Source organism: Rhinoderma darwinii, chromosome 1 (assembly GCF_050947455.1).
Source record: "Rhinoderma darwinii isolate aRhiDar2 chromosome 1, aRhiDar2.hap1, whole genome shotgun sequence".
Taxonomy (NCBI): Eukaryota; Metazoa; Chordata; class Amphibia; order Anura; family Rhinodermatidae; genus Rhinoderma; species Rhinoderma darwinii.
In genome coordinates, this window is record NC_134687.1 from 524,561,261 (window position 1) to 524,581,288 (window position 20,028).

The following is a 20,028-nucleotide window of genomic DNA, read 5'->3' on the forward strand; positions in this document are numbered from 1 at the left end:
GTGAAGAGGCGACTCCGGGATGGAGGCCTTCAGGGCAGAGTGGCAAAAAAAAAGCCATATCTGAGACTGGCTAATAAAAGGAAAAGATTAATATGGGCAAAAGCACACAGACATTGGACAGAGGAAGATTGGAAAAAAGTGTTCTGGACAGACGAATCGAAGTTTGAGGTGTTTGGATCACACAGAAGAACATTTGTGAGACGCAGAACAACTGAAAAGATGCTGGAAGAGTGCCTGACGCCATCTGTCAAGCATGGTAGAGGTAATGTGATGGTCTGGGGTTGCTTTGGTGCTGGTAAAGTGGGAGATTTGTACAAGGTAAAAGGGGTTTTGAATAAGGAAGGCTATCACTCCATTTTGCAACGCCATGCCATACCCTATGGACAGCGCTTGATTGGAGCCAATTTTATCCTACAACTGGACAATGACCCAAAGCACACCTCCAAATTATGCAAGAACTATTTAGGGAGGAAGCAGGCAGCTGGTATTCTATCTGTAATGGAGTGGCCAGCGCGGTCACCAGATCTCAACCCCATAGAGCTGTTGTGGGATCAGCTTGACCGTATGGTACGCAAGAAGTGCCCATCAAGCCAATCCAACTTGTGGGAGGGGCTTCTGGAAGCATGGGGTGAAATTTCTCCCGATTACCTCAGCAAATTAACAGCTAGAATGCCAAAGGTCTGCAATGCTGTAATTGCCTCAAATGGAGCATTCTTTGACGAAATCAAAGTTTGAAGGAGAAAATTATTATTTCAAATAAAAATCATTATTTCTAACCTTGTCAATGTCTTGACTATATTTTCTAGTCATTTTGCAACTCATTTGATAAATGTAAGTGTGAATTTTCATGGAAAACACAAAATTGTCTGGGTGACCCCAAACTTTTGAACGGTAGTGTAGTTGCTATAATAAAAGCACTGAGTATTACATACACAAAGCATCCTTCACATGCCTTAAGAAAATGACTGTATTACGGTTTTGTACATAGCTTCGAGTTGTAGAGAACTGTAATACAGTAGAGTCTATAGGGCAATACTGAAACTCCTTATGCCTCCAATTTCATATAGCATGTTCCATTGGATGCCACATTATAGTGTTATACTCCACTAGAACTATTGCCTTTTAAGGGGGAAAATCTAAATAACAGTGCTGTATGTAGGCCCCAGGGAGTGCTGTATGCATGAGCCCTTAGAAACAGAGGGGATGTACCCAAGTCCCATTACTGCCTATTCAGCATATCTAAAGCCCCTCTATGTGTGCTGCCGTATGATGCTCCTTTAGGTGAATGTTGAAGATACTCCATACCTCCGTAATACAGCATGTGATGTAGCAAGCCACATTTTTTTTACAGTAAGGCACCATGCACCTCTGTGGGTGCCCTTTTTACGGCTCTGTACAACATGCAGCCATAATACAGCTTTGGGTATGAGGCCTTATATATATACAAGCATCTAGTTATCTGTATATTGCTCCAAAAGGTGTTTTTTTTTAATTATATTTTTTATACATGTGTGAATTTATGCTATTGTTTTATGTGCTCTCTTTTTCCATGTGGTTTGGGTAGGTAATGATTAGATTGTGTATTTGTTTTCTTGTTAGAAGGGCCCCTTGACAATAAGCTTATATCAAAGCTAACCATTGCCCAGTGTCCATTCAAATCAATGGATTGTGTGTGTAATACAGGACAGGACAGTCCTTCAGGTCCTCTGTTTGTGCCCGCTCTCCAATCTGGCTAAGAGATGAGGACTAACCGCAATGTCATAACGATCAACGGTTATTTTTATGTTTGCATTAACCCCTTCCCGACATCCGCCGTATATATACGGCACACGCGGGGTGTGGGAATATGGAGCGGGCCCATGGCTGAGCCTGCTCCATAGAGCGAGTGTGTCGGCTGTGTGTTACAGCCGACACTTCCGGGTAACGAGCGGGATCCCGTTCGAGCGTGATCCCGCTTGTTTAACTCGTTAAATGCCGTGGTCAATAGCGATTGCGGCATATTAATGACTAAAAACAGGGGGGCGACCCCCTGTAATGTCCCAATGGCCCCCCCATGGTGAGATCGGGGGTGCCGTTGGTTGGCATGACAGCCTGGAGGCCTGATGAAGTCCCCCAGGTCCGCCCTCTGGCAGGGCTTCATAGGAGACTGTCAAAATCATGATATACTGCAATACATTAGTATTGCAGTATATCATGCAAGTGATCTAACGATCGCTGGTTAAAGTCCCCTAGGGGGACAAGTATTAAAAAAGTAAAAAACTGTAAAATAAAGTTTTTTTTAACAAATAAAAAAAAAATAATAATTAAAAGCTCAAAAACCCCCCTTTTCCCATTTTCCCTCAAGCACAATGTAAATTTTTTTAAAAGCTAACATAACTGGTATCGACACGTCCGTAAAAGTCTGAACTATTACAATATATATTTATTTAGTCCGCATGCTGTTTTTTGGTCCCTTCATCTTATACAAAAAATGAAATAAAAAGTGATCAAAAGGTCTCACGTACCTCAAAACAGTCCAATATAAACTACAGCTCGCCCTGAAAAACATAAGCCCTCACACCGCTAAATCGACTGAAAAATTAAAAAGTTATGGCTCTCAGAATATGGCGACAAAACTAACATTTTATTTTTAACAATCAGTTTTTTCCTTGTAAAAGTAGTAAAACATAAAGTAAACTATATAAATTTGGTATCGCTGTAATCGTATTGACTCGCAGAATAAAGTTAACATGCCGTTTTTACGGTACGGTGAACGCCGTAAAAACAAAACCACCCAAAAGGTTGAGGAATCGCTGTTTTTTCCTGTTCCACCCCACATATATATTTTTTCTCATTTCCCACTACATTATATGGTACACAAAATGGTGCTGTGAAAATTTACAAATCGTCCCGCAAAAAACAAGCCCTCATACGGCAATATTGATGGAAAAATAAAAAAGTTATGGCTTTTGGAGTGTGGGGAGGAAAAAACAAAAGGGAAAATCCGAAAAATGGCTGCGGAGGGAAGGGGTTAACAATTATTCAGATGATCAACACGCATTTTTATCAATAATCGTCCTGTCGCTTCACCTATTTACATTTAGCAATTATTGTGCAAGCTCAATTGTTAACAGCGGATATTGATAGATTATATGCTCGTGTAAATGGGCTTTTAGTTAGTAGTCTACTACCAGATCTATTTTAAAGAGGATCTCTCACTAGTTTATTTAATGCCCTATCTCCTAACTAATCTAATAGGCGCTGTGATGCTAATAACTACAGTGTGATTATTTTTCAAAAGCGTTTATTATTTGCAAAGTTATGTGCATTTTTCTAAATATGCGAATGTGGTAACTTTTTTTTTTCTCTCTGGGTGGTGTAATGTTTCCTGTATGACGCTGTCCAATCAGCATCATACAATTCTCCTCTTCCCAGCCCAGCAACACAGCGTGATCATATAGTATACAGCTTACATTCCCGACTGTGTTTTCAACTGGTGATACCTCCTGTTGTTTCACAGCTAGAACTGCCATATGAAAGATTAGAATCTCATCTTTCATATGCCACCAGAACCACTGTTCTAGGTGGTCCACAGCCGGATATATGGCTATTTGAAGTGATTCCCCTTCCTTCCAGCCGCAGTCTCTCACAATGTGTGAAGCAGCTTCATGCTGATAGGACAGCCTCAGAGGCTGTGAGGTAGCTCCACCTCAAGAGAATCGCTGGTATTGACACCCACTTGTGTAGTATAGCCATAGTTGCATATTTAGAAAAAAAGCTTATAACTTTTAAAGAGAACCTTTCACCTGCCCATAAATGTGCAGCTGAGTGCAGCATGTAATGGGGAGGGCCGCACAAACCCTGGGACACCATAGATTTTTTTCTACCCTCCTCTGTTATTTAGATATCAGTGCCGTTATATTTGGCGCCTGATATTTAAATAACCCCCTGAACTGTCAATGTGGCATGCAATGGCAAGGGGGCGTGTAACATGGCACAGTGACACTGTACAATCAGCTACGGACATTATCACAGCAAGAGCTGGAGAGCGTGTGCGCTCTCCTCTCTCCAGCTCTTACACTGTCCGTAGCATTGACACACCCCTTTGCCAGTTCGGCAGAAAAGTACAAGACTGTCCTTGTCTGCCGAGAGCTGAAGAGTGAGAGCGTGCACGCGCATGCGCGCTCTCCTCTCTCCAGCTCTTGCACAGTCCGCAGCAGTGACACTCCCCCTTGCAATTACACGCCCCCTTGCAGTTTCGGGAGACAATCACAAGACTGTGTGAGCACACGCTCTCCTCTCTCCAGCTCTTGCTGTGATACTGTCCGTAGCTGATTGGACAGTGTCACAGCCATGTTACATGCCCCCTTGCAATTACACACCCCATTGACAGTTCAGGGGGTTATTTAAACATCGGGCGCCAAATATAACGTCACCAATATCTAAATAACGGAGGAGGGTAGTTTTTTTTTTTTTAAAGTGCCCCAGGATTTGTGCAGCACTGTCTATTACATGCTGCACTCAGCTGCACATGTATGGGCAGGTGAAAGGTTCTTTTTAAAATAATAAACTTTTGGGACACAATTTCCAGTAGCATTATCAGTGTGACAGAGCCTATAAGATTAGCTAGGAGATTGGGCATTACTAAACTAGTGACAGATCCACTTTAAGACTGTTATGCATGCTATAAAGACGTGTTTTCTTCTGGAGCCTCCAGAAATCTCTTTTTTTTCTGTATACAGGTCCTAATGACTTGTTTTGGAAAGCAAATAAAATTGGATAGATGATCTTCTGACAGTTCCCTCTTAAGGCTGCCCAAAGGTTTGAAACCCCCTTAAGAGGCCTTTTAATTTATTACATATTATAGTTGTTCTAGATGAACCATGGAATGAAAAATCAAATTAGTTGGGATAAAAATATTTAGCTGAATACATATACATGCAACATTGAAATCCACTATATATTATCTATATAGGATGTACCATATGTGCAACCTGTGCACCTCCACAGGTGCCCTGCAGGTAAGTGGACCCTTGTAGTGTCCATGGCCACGGACTGTTGGAATTACTCACCCCCCGGCGGCCGCAGCCATGGATCTGTGAAAGCTTGCCCGCATCTCCTACCCAGGAGACGCCAGCGCTGACTTCCGCTCCGGTCCGCTGTGTCCCATATGGGAATCATCATCAATAAGCCCATAATCACTCTGGACTATAAGAAGGGCCGTGCCAATTTGGTCATTGCCTGAGCGTTGTTGGTATTCCCATGTTAGTCTTTGCAAATGGTCCCTTATTGTTTGCCTTGTTTCCGTTGCTCACGTGCCCTGCTGCCTGTTTCCTGTATCCTGTGCTGTGTTATTGTTCCTGAGCCTGTTAGTGATTGGAGTCATGTCCCGCTGCTCTTGCTGTCATCCGCCATGTCTGGCGCAAGCTACTGCACCTGCTGTAATCCTCCACGTCTGGTGCAACCTGCTGCACCTGCTGTCATCCGTGCTAAAGCCCATGCCACTGTCTGGACTATTCAGGTACCCTTGGGCTGGACTTTGTATTGCTTGGGTGCTCTGTTGTTTTGCCAGCTGCCTCCCCGCTACGGCAGTGCGGCTTTGTGAGTCCACATACTCACAGACAGTGACAGTACGCTCAGGCCATGGACCCCGCTTGTCAGCTCAAGACCATGACGACATCACAAGCCATGTAGGCGGATATGCCAGTATACTAAGTACGACAAAACCAACTCCTCCAGGCGTTGAACGCCATTACACATCGGCTCGATGCACAATCTGCAGTCATCCCAGCATCCATTTCTGTTGATCCGGCTGTTCCTCCTGCCACTACCTCCTCGCTACGGTGGAGACGCAAGGACCTGCAGGGGATTTCTGAACCAGTGCCAGATCCACTTCAACCTACTTGCCGAAGCATTTCTGTCTGATGGCGGAAGTATCGCTTTCATCATCTCGCTCCTTACTGGCAAGGCCCTAGCATGGGCGAATCCTATCTGGGAACGTCAGGGACCAGAGACCCGTGACTTCCAGTGTTTCCTACGGACTTTCCGCTCGGTATTTGAGGAACCTGGGAGAGTCTCATCTGCTACTGCATCTCTGCTGACCCTTCGCCAGGGAGAAACCTCCATGGGCGAATACGCCATTCAGTTGGGCACCCGGGCGGCAGAGATGTCCTTGAACAATGAGGCCTTGGTGGCTACATTCTGGCAGGGACTATCTTCTGAGATTAAAGACGAGCTTGCCGCTCATGATCTGCCACCGACCCTGGATGGACCTCATTCTTCTCGCCACCCGGATTGACATGAGGGATTGACATGACAGGAGAGAAGAGTTCCTAGGCTGGCTCCTACTTTCCAGCAATCCCTGTTGCCCTCACCAGTTGTTCCAACAGAGGAGCCTATGCAGGTGGACCGGCTCAAATTATCCGTCCAGGAGAAACAACACAGACTCACTTCGGGACTTTGTCTGTATTGCGGCCTCGGAGGCCATGTTGTGCGTTTGTGTCCTCAGACGCCAAAGAACTCCAAATGTCTAGGATTGGTTGGAAAGACAACCCTAGGCGATGCAGCGCTGAAGAAAATACTCTCTTCAAAACTATCCATCCCCGTGACCATAGTGCCCGGCGAAAAGACTCACTGGGTGTCTGCCTATCTGGACTCTGGATCCGCACCTAATTTCATCCAAAAGGACCTAGTGGATCTTCTCCATTTGCTGTTGCCTCAGTGAATGGACTGCCTCTGCCCGATCCAATTGTATCTGAGACCAAACTGCTGAATCTCCAAGTTGGGGCCGTTCATTCGGAGTTAATTTAATTTCTTCTCCTGCCCAGAGCCAGAGCCTGCTGGGCCTGCCTTAGCTTCTACTACATGCCCCAGTCCTGGACTGGAATTCTGGAGAGGTTCTCCAATGGGGCTCCAAGTGTTTCAATCGCTGTCTGTGGCAGATCCATCTGGCCCAGCCTCCTCTGCCTTAGTCGCTGGCAGGATTGCCTCCTCATTACTCTCAGTTTGCGGATGTCTTCAGCAAGAAGGAGGCTGAGACACTGCCCCCACACCGGGCTTATGACTGCCCTATTGAACTGGTTCCTAATGAGTCCCCTCCTCGTGGATGGGTATACCCTCTATCCTTGCCAGAGACTCAGTCTATATTGGCATATATCAAGGAGAATCTGGAGAAGGGTTTCATCCAAAAATCCAGACCCCGGCTGCGGCCGGGTTCTTCTTTGTCAAGAAAAAAAGCGGATCTCTTCAGCCTTGCATCGACTATCGGGGCCTCAATCAAATCACAGTCAAGAACCAATATCTGTTGCCACTAATTTCTAAACTATTTGACCGCATATGAGGAGCCAAGATTTTCTCAAATTAGACCTACATGATGCTTACAACTTGATCCGGATCCGCCGGGTTGACGAATGGAAGACAGCATTCAACACCCGAGACGGGCACTATGAATACCTTTGGACTGTGTAACGCTCCCGCTGTCTTCCAGGAGTTTGTCAATGACGTCTTCCGAGATCTCCTCTATGTCTGTGTTGTGGTCTATCTCAATGACATTTTGATTTTTTTCCCCAGATCCAACGACTGATCAGAGACATGTCTGTCAAGTTCTGCTACGATTAAGGGAGAATCGCCTGTATGCCAAACTTGAGAAGTGTGTTGCTTGTGGAGAACTCTCTACTCTTCATGGGCTACATCATCTCGGATCAAGGCCTCAAGATGAATCCTGAGAATGTAAAGTCCGTCCGGGAAACACCACATCCTCAATGCTTGAGGTCCATACAGCGTTTTTTGGGATTCGACAACTTCTACAGGCATTTTATCCCAAGCTTCTCTTCCCTAACAGCTCCAATCTCTACCCTTACCAAAAAAGACCTGAACACCAAGGTGTGGACTCCAGAAGCAGAATCTGCATTTAATAGCCTTAAGAGTGCCTTCACGTCAGCCTCAACCCTACATCATCCTGATGTATCTCGACAGTTTTCGTTGGAGGTAGATGCCCCCTCTGTTTGTGCAGGTGCACTTCTGTTCCAGAGAGGTTTCAAAGGGAAGGCAGTGGTATGTGGCTATTATTCTAGACTTTTTTCTCCAGCAGAGCGCAATTACTCTATTGGGGATCGGGAGTTGCTGGCCATCAAATTGGTTTTGGAGGAGTGGAGACATCTGCTAGAGGGCACAGCTCACCCCATCCTGATATATACCGACCACAAGAACCTCACCTATCTCCAGTCAGCCCAACGGCTGAACCCCCGTCAAGCCAGGTGGTCGCTGTTCTTCACTCGGTTCCAGTTTGTGCTCCACTACCATCCTGCTGACAAAAATGTGAGGGCCAATGCCTTGTCAAGGTCGTCTGAGACAGGACACCGTGGAGTCTCCGCAAAGTATCATTGAGCTCACTTCCGCTCCGGTCCGCTGTGTCCCGTAGGGTGCACGCGCACACTTGTGCCTGACCTTAAAGGGCCAGCGCGCGCACATGGGAATCATCATCATCAATGAGCCCATGATCACCCTGGACTATAATAAAGGCCCTGCCCCTTTGCTCATTGCCTGAGCGTTGTTAGTATTCCCATGTTAGGCTTTGCAAATGGTCCCTTATTGTTTGCCTTGTGTAAAGGATCTGCCAGACACAGCTTCTGTGTCGACGCCCGTGGGTAATCAGTCTGCACCTGCTCCTAAGTCTGAGAGAGTGACTCCATCTTCGACCAGTCAGGCTGGGAGACTTAGGAGTGGGAGAGCCTATCACAGCCTGGCCAGACGGAGCTAGCTCCCGCCCTCTGTCTATTTATACCTGCATTTCCTGCTCCTCCTTTGCCTGTGATTCTGCCTGTATCCTGGCTCTGCTGCTGCTGCTTGAACTATTTGTCCTCTGCTTCATTTTGACCATGGCTTTACTGACTACCCTCCTGCTCTGCGTTTGGTACCTCGTACACTCCTGGTTTGACTCGGCTCGTTCACTACTCTCGTTGCTCACGGTGCTGCAGTGGGCAACTGCCCCATTTCCCTAGTTTCTGTGTACCCTTGTCTGTTTGTCTGTCGTGCCCTTATTTAGCGTAGGGACCGTTGCCCAGTTGTACGCCGTCGCCTAGGACGGGCCGTTGCAAGTAGGCAGGGACTGAGTAGCGGGTAGATTAGGGCTCACCTGTCTGTCTCCCTACCCCGTCATTACACCTTGTTTCCGTTTGTTCCCGTGCCCTGCTGCCTGTTTCATGTATCCCATACTGTGTTATTGTTCCTGAGCCTGTTAGTGATTGGAGTCGTGTCCTGCTGCTCTTGCTGTCATCCGCCACGTCTGGTGCAACCTACTGCACCTGCTGTCTTCTGGAACATCCTACTACACCTGCTGTCGTCCGCCACGTCTGGCACATCCTACTGCACCTGCTGTCATCTGCCACGTCTGGCGCAACCTGCTGCACCTGCTGTCATCCGTGCTAAAGCCCCTGCCACTGTCTGTACTATTCAGGTACCCTTGGGCTGGACTTTGTATTGCATGGGCGCTCTGTTGTTTGGCCAGCTGCCTCCCTGCTACGGCGGTGCGGCCTAGTGGGTCCACATACCCACAGACCGTGACAGCCCTCTATCACCTTTAAAGTCGTGTGAAGGATGGTTTATTTGCTTATATTCTCTGTATTAAATTACATTATGAATTATCAAGCAGGATGCCGAATTACTAAGATATTTATTCTCCATTTTGTAATGACCTTTCCTCTATATAGTTCTAGAGGAGTCTCAAAGAAATGTCTTATCTTTTAGTGTTATTTGCATGGTCTTCATACATCTATGCTAGTGGGCTGGCTGAACACCCAGATATAAAGTGCAACTATTTCAACAAACTCCCTCATGGTAAAGAACAGTTAACAACACTCTATTGTATGTTTTTGTCCAGGTGTTACCTGATGTCAGCATTTTAATGAAGATTTACTTGAATTATTCTTATGGTCTGCTATTGGCTGGATAAGAAATATTGTCACATTGCCTCTGATTGGTTAACCTCAAGCCTACACCCCCTTTTGAATGATATTTTAGTAATTGAGTTTGGCAATAAACCCCCAGAGGAGTATTTTGAGCATATCAGCAGCGTCTGTGTGTTATTTCTCCTCTCTCTATATATATCGGTATGAAATCTCCTGATTAGGATGCTGGATAAAGTTCCTGGCGTGAGTGTCTGTTGGAACACTCGTCTAAATTTCAGTCTAATATATTTTGAGCCATTGACTTCCACGACAGTAGATAGAAGCATCCTATAGTCTATTAGTCTTATTGCATGTAATGCAAAGGCCCTTTTACACCGTCCAATTATCGGGCAAACAAGCGTTCACAGAACGCTTGTTCCCGATAATTGCCCTGTGTAAACAGGGAAACGATCAGCCGTTGAACTAGCAAATGCTCATTCTTCGGCTAATTGCATCCTTTTAAATGCCGATAGAAATGTATGGGGACAAGCGATCAGAGTATCGAGCGCTTATCCCCATACTGGCTCTTTGTGAAAGGAGTAAGCAAGCACAGATCAACGATCTGTCTCTTTGATCAGCCCGTTTACATGGCCCAGGACGGGCTGTCTAATATTACCTTAAAGAGGCTCTGTCACCAGATTATAAATGCCCTATCTCCTACATAGTCTGATCGGCGCTGTAATGTAGATAACAGCAGTGGTTTTTATTTTGAAAAACGATCATTTTTGAGCAAGTTATGAGCAATTTTAGATTTCGTTTCTTAATGCCCAACTGGGTGTGTTTTTACTTTTGACCAAGTGGGTGTTGTAAAGAAGTGTATGAGGCTGACCAATCGGTGACTAATCAGTGTCCTACACTTCTCATTGTTCCAGCCCAGCATGATCCACAGCACAGTGAGATTTTGCAGTGAAAGAAGCTGGGCTGGAACAATGAGAAGTGTATGACGCTGATTGGTCACTGATTGGTCAGCCTCATACACTTCTTTACAACACCCACTTGGTCAAAAGTAAAAACACACCCAGTTGGGCATTAAGAAACTAAATCTAAAATTGCTCATAACTTGCTAAAAAATGATCGTTTTTCAAAATAAAAACCACTGCTGTTATCTACATTCCAGCGCCGATCAGATTATGTGGGAGATAGGGCACTTATAATCTGGTGACAGAGCCTCTTTAAGGGACTGAGCTAATGAATTTCACAGCTCACAATTATTTGTGGATTGTTGGAGACACAAAAGAGGGATAGCCTCTGATAAGGGGGATACTCTATAACTGGAGAGCAAGGGGCCCATATACTGTTGTAGCACAAGTGCCCTATTCTGTCTATGTCTGCCCCTGATAGCCATCTATCTAGTAGAAAAAGGAAGAGCAGCGCATATAAACGCAAAGTATGCGTAGTTGTGTGTGCACAAGCCTTAGGACCTCAGACTCCAGTCCCACATATATATTTCCAAATGAATAGGCAGCACAACACAGGATCCAATTCAGTGTAAAAAGGTTTATTCACCCATACGTCAGTGCATCGTTTCAGCCCACATGGGCCTTTCTCAAGCATAACTAACAATGTGTGTAACAGGTTTAAATACAGTATGACATGTGATTACATGATTGTGATAGCTAAGTAAAATATTAATATTAAGATGGAATTAATCCAAAATTCCAAAGATTGAAAGATAACAACAAAACAATGGTTAAATAAAGTGTCAAGTGCATGATAGTATACATGATTAGTTTATTACATTATAACAATATACATGTGTTTCATATTAAGAACCTACCCCACAGAGTTCCCAGCTGGACACAGTGTCTCATATTACCATGCCATCTATGGCGTCTAGACAGAACAACTAGGCATGTCTATGCACATGTTGCAATAACTCATGTCTTAACCAAGATAACCATGACTCACAAGTGCAGTGAATAAATTAGACATCCATCTTTTCTGTAATGCATCTCCATGTTAGTGCATGGCATGCCAGCCTCAATCTTATACCTCTTTTCTCTCACTATATTTATTTTATTATTAACAATGTGCCTATCTGGATCAAATGATTCAAAGACCTAAAGAGAAAAATGGTCTTGGATTTATTTACTCTTAACAAGTTAGAATGTTTGGGAGGAAAAAGTTCCTATTTCCACTAAAGTCCCCCTCGTGACCCACTGAGTCCTCCTATAGGGAAACTCAAACTCCTCAATGACTTGACACCTCCACTAACCAAGTGTGCTGATAGCACAGTCAGTTTGTGCATGCCAGCCGAATAAGAGAGATCTGTGGAGTACCGCAGCCATTCCCACTAGCATTACCAAGCCATTACCACTAAATTTCTTTATTATATTTTTATTGCTAGAATTCTATTAATCAAGAGAAAAGTAATGCTTGTTTGGGAACATGGTTACATTATATATTGTTACAACAGATATAAAATACGGCAACTGTGTCTATAAGGGACTCTGTACAGTAGGTTTTCCATCTAGATCGTAATGGGTACACAGTTCTTTGAACTCTATACCTACAGGAAAAACAAGAGAACATTTATGTTAACAAATCGGATCTTAAAAATATTCAAAGAGTAAGACAGACATTGGTCAATCTAACCTACACTAGAAGGAGTTAACCATTCCAATACAGTAAGAGGGGATACTCTATAACTGGAGAGCAAGGGGCCCATATACTGTTGTTGCACAAGTGCCCTATTCTGTCTATGTCTGCCCCTGATGTACAGGTAAATCTATCTATCTATCTATCTATCTATCTATCTATCTATCTATCTATCTATCTATCTATCTATCTATCTATCTATCTATCTATCTATCGATCTATCTATGAATCCAAAAAATGAGCAGCAACTCCAATATTGAGAGTGAAAAAAGTGGGTACTTTATTGCCCGTGCAACGTTTCAGCTCCGTTCACTGGAGCCTTTCTCAATTAATACAGTTATTTTATACACTGTTGTGTTTCTCTACCACACACCAATGTTATATGCGATGTCATATACTGATTTCTCTGTACAAGCGATTCACTGTTTCACTGATTATGTTGTAACACTGCTTGATTAGCCTCCTGTTATATTGTGTGATCCTACACTGTGTCATTTGCTTGAGAAAGGCTCCAGTGAACGGAGCTGAAACGTTGCACGGGCAATAAAGTACCCACTTTTTTCACTCTCAATATTGGAGTTGCTGCTCTTTTTTTGGATTCCTGTGTATTTGGGACTTGGTCTGTCCCTCTGAGCTTGCACCCACACGCTGCTGGTGCTGCTGGACTTTGTATCTATCTATCTATCTATCTATCTATCTATCTATCTATCTATCTATCTATCTATCTATCTATCTATCTATCTATCTATCTATCTATCTATCTATCATCTATCTATCTATCTATCTATCTATCTATCTATCTATCTATCTATCTATCTATCTATCTATCTATCTATCTATCTATCTATCTATCATCTCTACAGTATCACCAAACATGTACAGTGTGTATAAACCTACCATATGCAAACACTGGCAAAAATGTTGATCAACATATGTCCTGTTTATAACAAATCACTATATTTGCTAAAGTTTTCCACTATAAACCGACTCTTTCCGCTTTCTAATTCCATGTGTGTAAATTCACAGTATGAAGGCAGGAACATTAAGTGTAATAAAGAAAAATGATGGTGTATAGCAGCAGACGCAGTGATTTCCGTTAATTTATGTGAGGATAGTTGCATTTTCTCTGTAGAAATTCCTGTAGAGCAGAGCTGCATATATCTAATGATGTGGAAAAACTCGAGCAAATATCTCTGTGAGGAATGAATCTAATTTTCCTTTTTAAAGGTAGTCAGCAAGCAAAGTGAAGATCACATAACTAACAATGCCTATTAGATCCCAGTGAAACAGCAGCTGATCATGTTTTGCATGATGCTATTACATGTACTGCTTGCTGTATTAAAGCTGATTAGCCTATTTAAGGTGATTAACTTCCATAGCTATACATTGCATTTTAATTCTTGATTTCGTTTTATGCCAGTCTGCTAAGTATCCATTAATAACCATACTTGAAAACAAGATGTTCTACTTCATGTAAATTTCCTGGTAAATAATTTCAAATAAATATATCTACGTGGAAGAGATGATAATTAAAATGGCTTTTAAACATTTTAGAGGCTGAACATCCACCCAAGGGTATTTTTTCTTTTAATATAACGAGATAATATTCATTATAAGTTATATTATGTACATTATAAGTACATATGACAGGGCACTAACAAGCTGGATAAAGTGATCATTCTGGATTGTTTAAGAAAAAGTGAATCATTGAAACCGCTAATTAGCAGGATCCAAATATAAAAATGAAAGCCGTTTCCAAGAAACTTCTTAGAATTATACGTGTGCTTATATTAAGTGCTGAGCTCTGAGAAGATATCTGAGGACTTGCAAAGAGTTCATTTTAAGAGGCCTGCTATCAACCTATACTATATCCTATTCCCAGGCCTGCAACCTGTACACAGTGGTAGATGTGTGGAGGTGTGGAGGTCTGGAGGTCATGGTGGTCTGGACCGGATGGGGAAGAAAAGGAAAGAGAATTACTCCCATTTAGAGAAGACATCACCTGTGAGTCACTGAATGTTAATGTTTATTTGGCCTCTAACTATGTTGGATCAGTTCTGGATTCACTGTATGATATGAAACAAGATGATGGGTGGTACTATTCTCTTTGTGAAACAGCAACTCCCTCCCAGCATATCCTTACCATTGTTCAGGTCATACTAGAAGCTGTGGTTTCATGCCGTACAAATATATACGGCAGAGGGCCACCAGACTTTGCAAATGTTCTCTGTATTAGTGCTGGTATTGTATATATGTACTGACCTTGGTTCTGGTGCTGTATTTATGCACTGAGCTTGATTCTGACATAAAAGTGGCTTATATTATGTATCTATAGATACATTTGCATTGTCCACGTCGCAGGCCCTTGCTATACTTGTGCTCCTCCTGTGACCTCTTTATCTTTGTCTGAAATTGGTCGAGGTCCTCCGAGTCAGTTGGGGGCCCCAATAAATTAACTGCTCCATATTCCAGACACCCTTAATCTGGCCCTGCATGGAGCAATGGTTGGAATGTATGGCGACAAACGATTGTTAACATGATCATTCGTCTTCACACATTTGCATGATTGTCGGTAGCACATCCCTGCTTACACAGGAAGAAGTGCTGCTGACTGGCGACAATTTTTTGGGCAGCATAAAGGACGTGATAAACTGATGAACAAACAGTTGCTCGTTTGTTGGCTGATCGCTGCCCTGATTACAGCGTTCGCCACATCGATGGCCCGTGTCTAAGAGCCTTAAAACACAATGAACCTCCCGATATATCCAAAACACACATCATCATTTTATTTATAATCCTTTCACATTAAAATTCTAAGTGAATTTTAGAATTGAACAATAATTATGGTATTTTCGTGTGAATCTGTGAGACTAGACTATAATCGTCCTGGCAATTGAAGCCAATACTAACTGATCATAATCCTGACACAAATCCCATTCACCTGCATTCCCTATCTCTTAGATCTTTGGATTAATACCAGATCATCTGTCTCGTAGCTTGCACTTCATCTCTAATCCTCTTTATGTAATCTCAAGAACACCCATTCTTGCAAACAAAAGTACCTTTTCTTTGGAGGTCACTAAAAGTTTGTCTGTGAAGTTAGCTATTGCCAGTAACACATGATGTTTTCCAAGAATACCAATGGCTTTAGTAACCATTTATTGTCTAAAAGAGTCTGAGAGTTGTATCTTAAAGTGAAAGTTCTTTTTTTCTTATCTGTTTTATTTCCTGATTGTAATTTATTTTCTCCCCTGCTCTGTGAAAAGCAGTTCAGGGATTTGCTTTGCAGCAGCCACATGGATGTATCAAGACAGTATGAACAAAGTACTCTGCAGATGACCCATTGATTTTTATGGGAGAAAGCTCTGTGACCTGTGCAGAGGTCATTGTGCAGGGACGGGGAGGAGGTGAGCTGTCCCCATCACCTATTGTCAATGGTGGATCCTGTGTTGGAAAAAGTGTATCTTCTGCAATGTAAAACAAATAAAAATGATTGACTATTGCAACCATGAAAATGCACTTATGAAATATTTCTGCATTAATAACAGTTACAAGAAAATATTTGTGTTTTTTGTTAGATTTTTGCTTTCAGGTCAGGTGGTTTAATCTTTCCTCAGAACTGCATTTTCCTAAAACTCAAGGGTGCACTAACACGTGGCGTATTTGCCTTTTATTTCTGCAGTGTAAAAATATGCTGCGGAAAACTACAATGTAAGCCTATGGGAAAAATTTTCAGTAACTCAGAAAGATTTCTCTAGTTCTTGAGTTACGAAATGTTTTTCCCATAGGAACACACTGTAAAGTTTTTCGCAGCACAAAAATGCCACGTGTGAGTGCACCCTAAGGGTATGTTCACACGTCTTAACAAAATTTTTTACAGCGACGCGTAAAATGACAGCTCGTCTGCACAGAACATCGTAAGACCCATTTCAAGCAATGGGCAGATGTTTGCCGACGTATTGGAGCTGTCTTTTCAGGCGTAATTCGAGGCGTAAAACGCCTCCATTATGCCTGAAAATTGGTTGTGTGCACATACCCTAAGGCCTCATTTACACGAGCGTAATATACGCGTGTGCGACGCGCGTGCTTTTCACGCGTGTCGTGCGCACCTATATTACTCTATGGGGGCATGCAGACAGTCCGTGAGTTTTGCTCAGCGTGAGTGCGCTGAAAAAAACTCACGACATGTTCTATAAATCTGCGTTTTTCGTGCATCACGCACCCATTGAAGTCAATGGGTGCGTGAAAACCACGAAGGTCGCACGGAAGCACTTCCGTGCGAACTGAGTGATTCGCGCAAGAGCTGTCAAACTGAATGTAAACAGAATAGCACCACGTGCTTTTCTGTTTACAAACATCCGAACGGAGTGTCTTACAGATGACCGAACCGAAGTTTACCAGGTTCGGCCGAACTTGTTTTGACCAAACCCGGCAGGAGACAGTCACTGTGCAGGGTGCTGAAAGAGTTAAACTGGTTCAGCACCCTGGACAGTGACTTCCGATTCCAATATACGTGAACGTGTAAAAAAAAAAAAAGTTCTGACTTACCGATAACTCCCGGCTTCTTCCTCCAGTCTGACCTCCCAGGATGACAATTCAGTCCAAGTGACAGCTGCAGCCAATCACAAGCCAAGCACAGGCTGCAGCGGTCACATGGACTGCCGCGTCATCAGGGGAGGTGGGGCCAGATGTCAAGGGAGGCACGTCACCAAGGACGCGTCACCAAGGACGCGTCACCAAGGCAACGGCCGGGAAGTTCTCGGTAAGTACGAACCTCTTTTTTTTTAAACAGGTTTTTCGATATGGTGATCGGAATGCACCCATAGACTTGTATTGGTCCATGCGTGCCGCGTGAAAACCACGCGGCCCGCATGGACCGAATACACGCTCGTGTGAATCCCCCCTAAAGGTGAGCTGTACACCTATTTCTTTAACTATTTGTTTATATGTGTGCTCCATTGGCATAACTATACCAATAAACCCTTCCCTTGATAAAATCCTGTATACAGCTCTGAATTGGTATATCACTTGGAGGATATCAATGTTACTTTAAGGTCAGGTTCTCAACGGAATTCTGTGCGGAAATTACGCAGCATTTACAGTACCAGCAAAGTGGGTGAGATTTAGAAAATCACATTTCCACGCTGCGGAAAAAAACGCAGCATAAACTTTAATAAGTTGTCCTGCCGTGCGGAATTTAAATCCGCAGCATGTCAATTTATGCTGCGTTTTTGTTGCTTTGCTGTTGCAGATTTTCCCCATTGAATTCAATGGGGATGCAAAACCCGCAACAGAAAGCCAAGTGTTGTGACATTTGTGGCGGAATCGCAGCGTTTCCGCCGCAAAAATTGCAACTCAGGAAAAATAATAAATGTATACTGACGTTGCAGGCCATGTGACCGCTGCAGCCTGTGATTGGCTGCAGCGGCCACATGGGATGACGTTTAATCCCATTAGGTATAAATATACAATTTGTGTCAGAAATCTGTATATAAGTTACAATTCATTTTATTTTTTTTAGCACTTTATGTCTGTCTTTTAATAATCAACAAATAGTGTAAAGTTTGTTAGAAATACATCTACAAGTACGCTTACTTTAATATTTGAAACACTTGAATAAACTTTGATCCAAAGGCAAGTTAGTTTTCCCCCTTGTATCGATGTGTTTGAGAGCAACAAGAACTTGTTTGTTTTATCTTGCTAGACACTTGTATGTTAATGTTTTAATAATCGGATACACAAAGGTTCCCAGGCACTGAAGAGATTATAATCTAATTTTGTTGTCTGTGGCTCAGGATGATAGTTATGATCACCAAAAAAGATCATTTGCATATTAATTTGCATAACATCATTGAAGCATTTAACAGATAATCATAGAAATGTCTGCAATGAACAAAATGCTACAATACAGGTGTTCTTTAGTAAAATATTGCAGTCTGATATTTTCTAGTAAACACTTTATATAAAGCTAATTCATGGCTTCTTGATTTATTGAGTCTGTGATTTTGTGTATGTGTTTTTTTAACTAAATGTCACATTCCGAAGTGAATTGAATATGATTTCCATTTCCAGAGTGTGTAATTTGCACTTTAATTGTCCCAGGTGCTATGATTATCACTTATTTATACATTGCTTATATATTAATTGGAACGGTGGAAAGCAACAAAGGGGGATCCAAGTGGTGCCAATGAGATCTCACATTTGGTCCTGAGGAAAGCATATACCCCTAGTAAAAAAAAGTCCAGTGATGCACCATAAATCTGTCAGTGATTATCTATCAGTTATACTGTATCAGTTTTATGAATCAATCTATATCAGGGAAATATATATAAGTAATGAATATTTTTTAGCTGCACTGTTTGTTAAGCTTCTGCCTGTGTATGGCCGGATTTACACGAGCGTGTGCGTTTTGCGTGCGCAAAAAATGCGGCATTTTGCGCGTGCAAAAGGTCCATAACAGCTCTTTGTGTCAGCAGCATATGATGCGCGGGTGCGTGAATTTCGCGCAGCCGCCATCATTATGACACTCAGTTTTTATGTTTGTAAACAGAAAAGCACGTAGTGCTTTTGTTTTCATTCATAGTTTTTACTGCTGTTGCGCGAATCACACGCATCACACGGAAGTGCTTCCGTGTGCTGCGCGTGATTTTCACGCACCCATTGACTTCAATGGGTGTGTGATGCGCGAAAAATGCACAAATATAGGACATGTCGTGAGTTTTACGCAGCGGACATACGGAACGGCCCCATTGACTAACATAGGTCCGTGCGAGGCGCGTGAAAATCACGCGCGTTGCACGGACGTATTATACGTTCGTCTGAACAAGCCCTAAGTTTGAGACATTGCTTAGCAGAGGATTTGGGCGGTGGTTACCACCAGGGCTAGCTTTAGGGATGTGCGACTTGTGCAGCCTAACATGGCACGTAATTTGCCCCTGCTGAGGGGTCGCCACCGATCGGCTGGCACTTAAGAAGTCCAGTATGCACCAAATATCTTATTGATTGAAAAGGAGTTTTATTTAGACATCACATGTTTCACGGGGCCCTCGAGAGTAAGACTGTCATGGGGCCTGCTGTGGATGTTGTGAACTCACTTTGTCACCAAGGGTTTTGATGTAGGATTAAGCCGGAAAGTGGAATCTAAGGGGACCCCATGTATTCACCCTTTAACCTCTATACAGAGATCTGGACTTTGCTGCTGGTGGAGCCCAAGCCGCTACCCCCATTGTAATCTCCCTTGGTGACTGCCATTGTAAGCAGGCGTAGTACTAAAACCATCAAATAGTATGCAGAGTTAGGTATAGCAAAGATCAGGGCAGGTGGCAAACGGGCACTCACGGTTGGTCAAACAAAAGGTCACTATAAGGGAAGGCGGGAGGCAAGGATAGTCACAGGAACAGGCAGAGTCAAACAAAGGAATTCCAAACACACGCTCAGCAGAGTATCACTAGCAAGCTAGGAGGAACCAAATTGCTTTATACACTGGGAAGCTGGGTGTATAATTAGA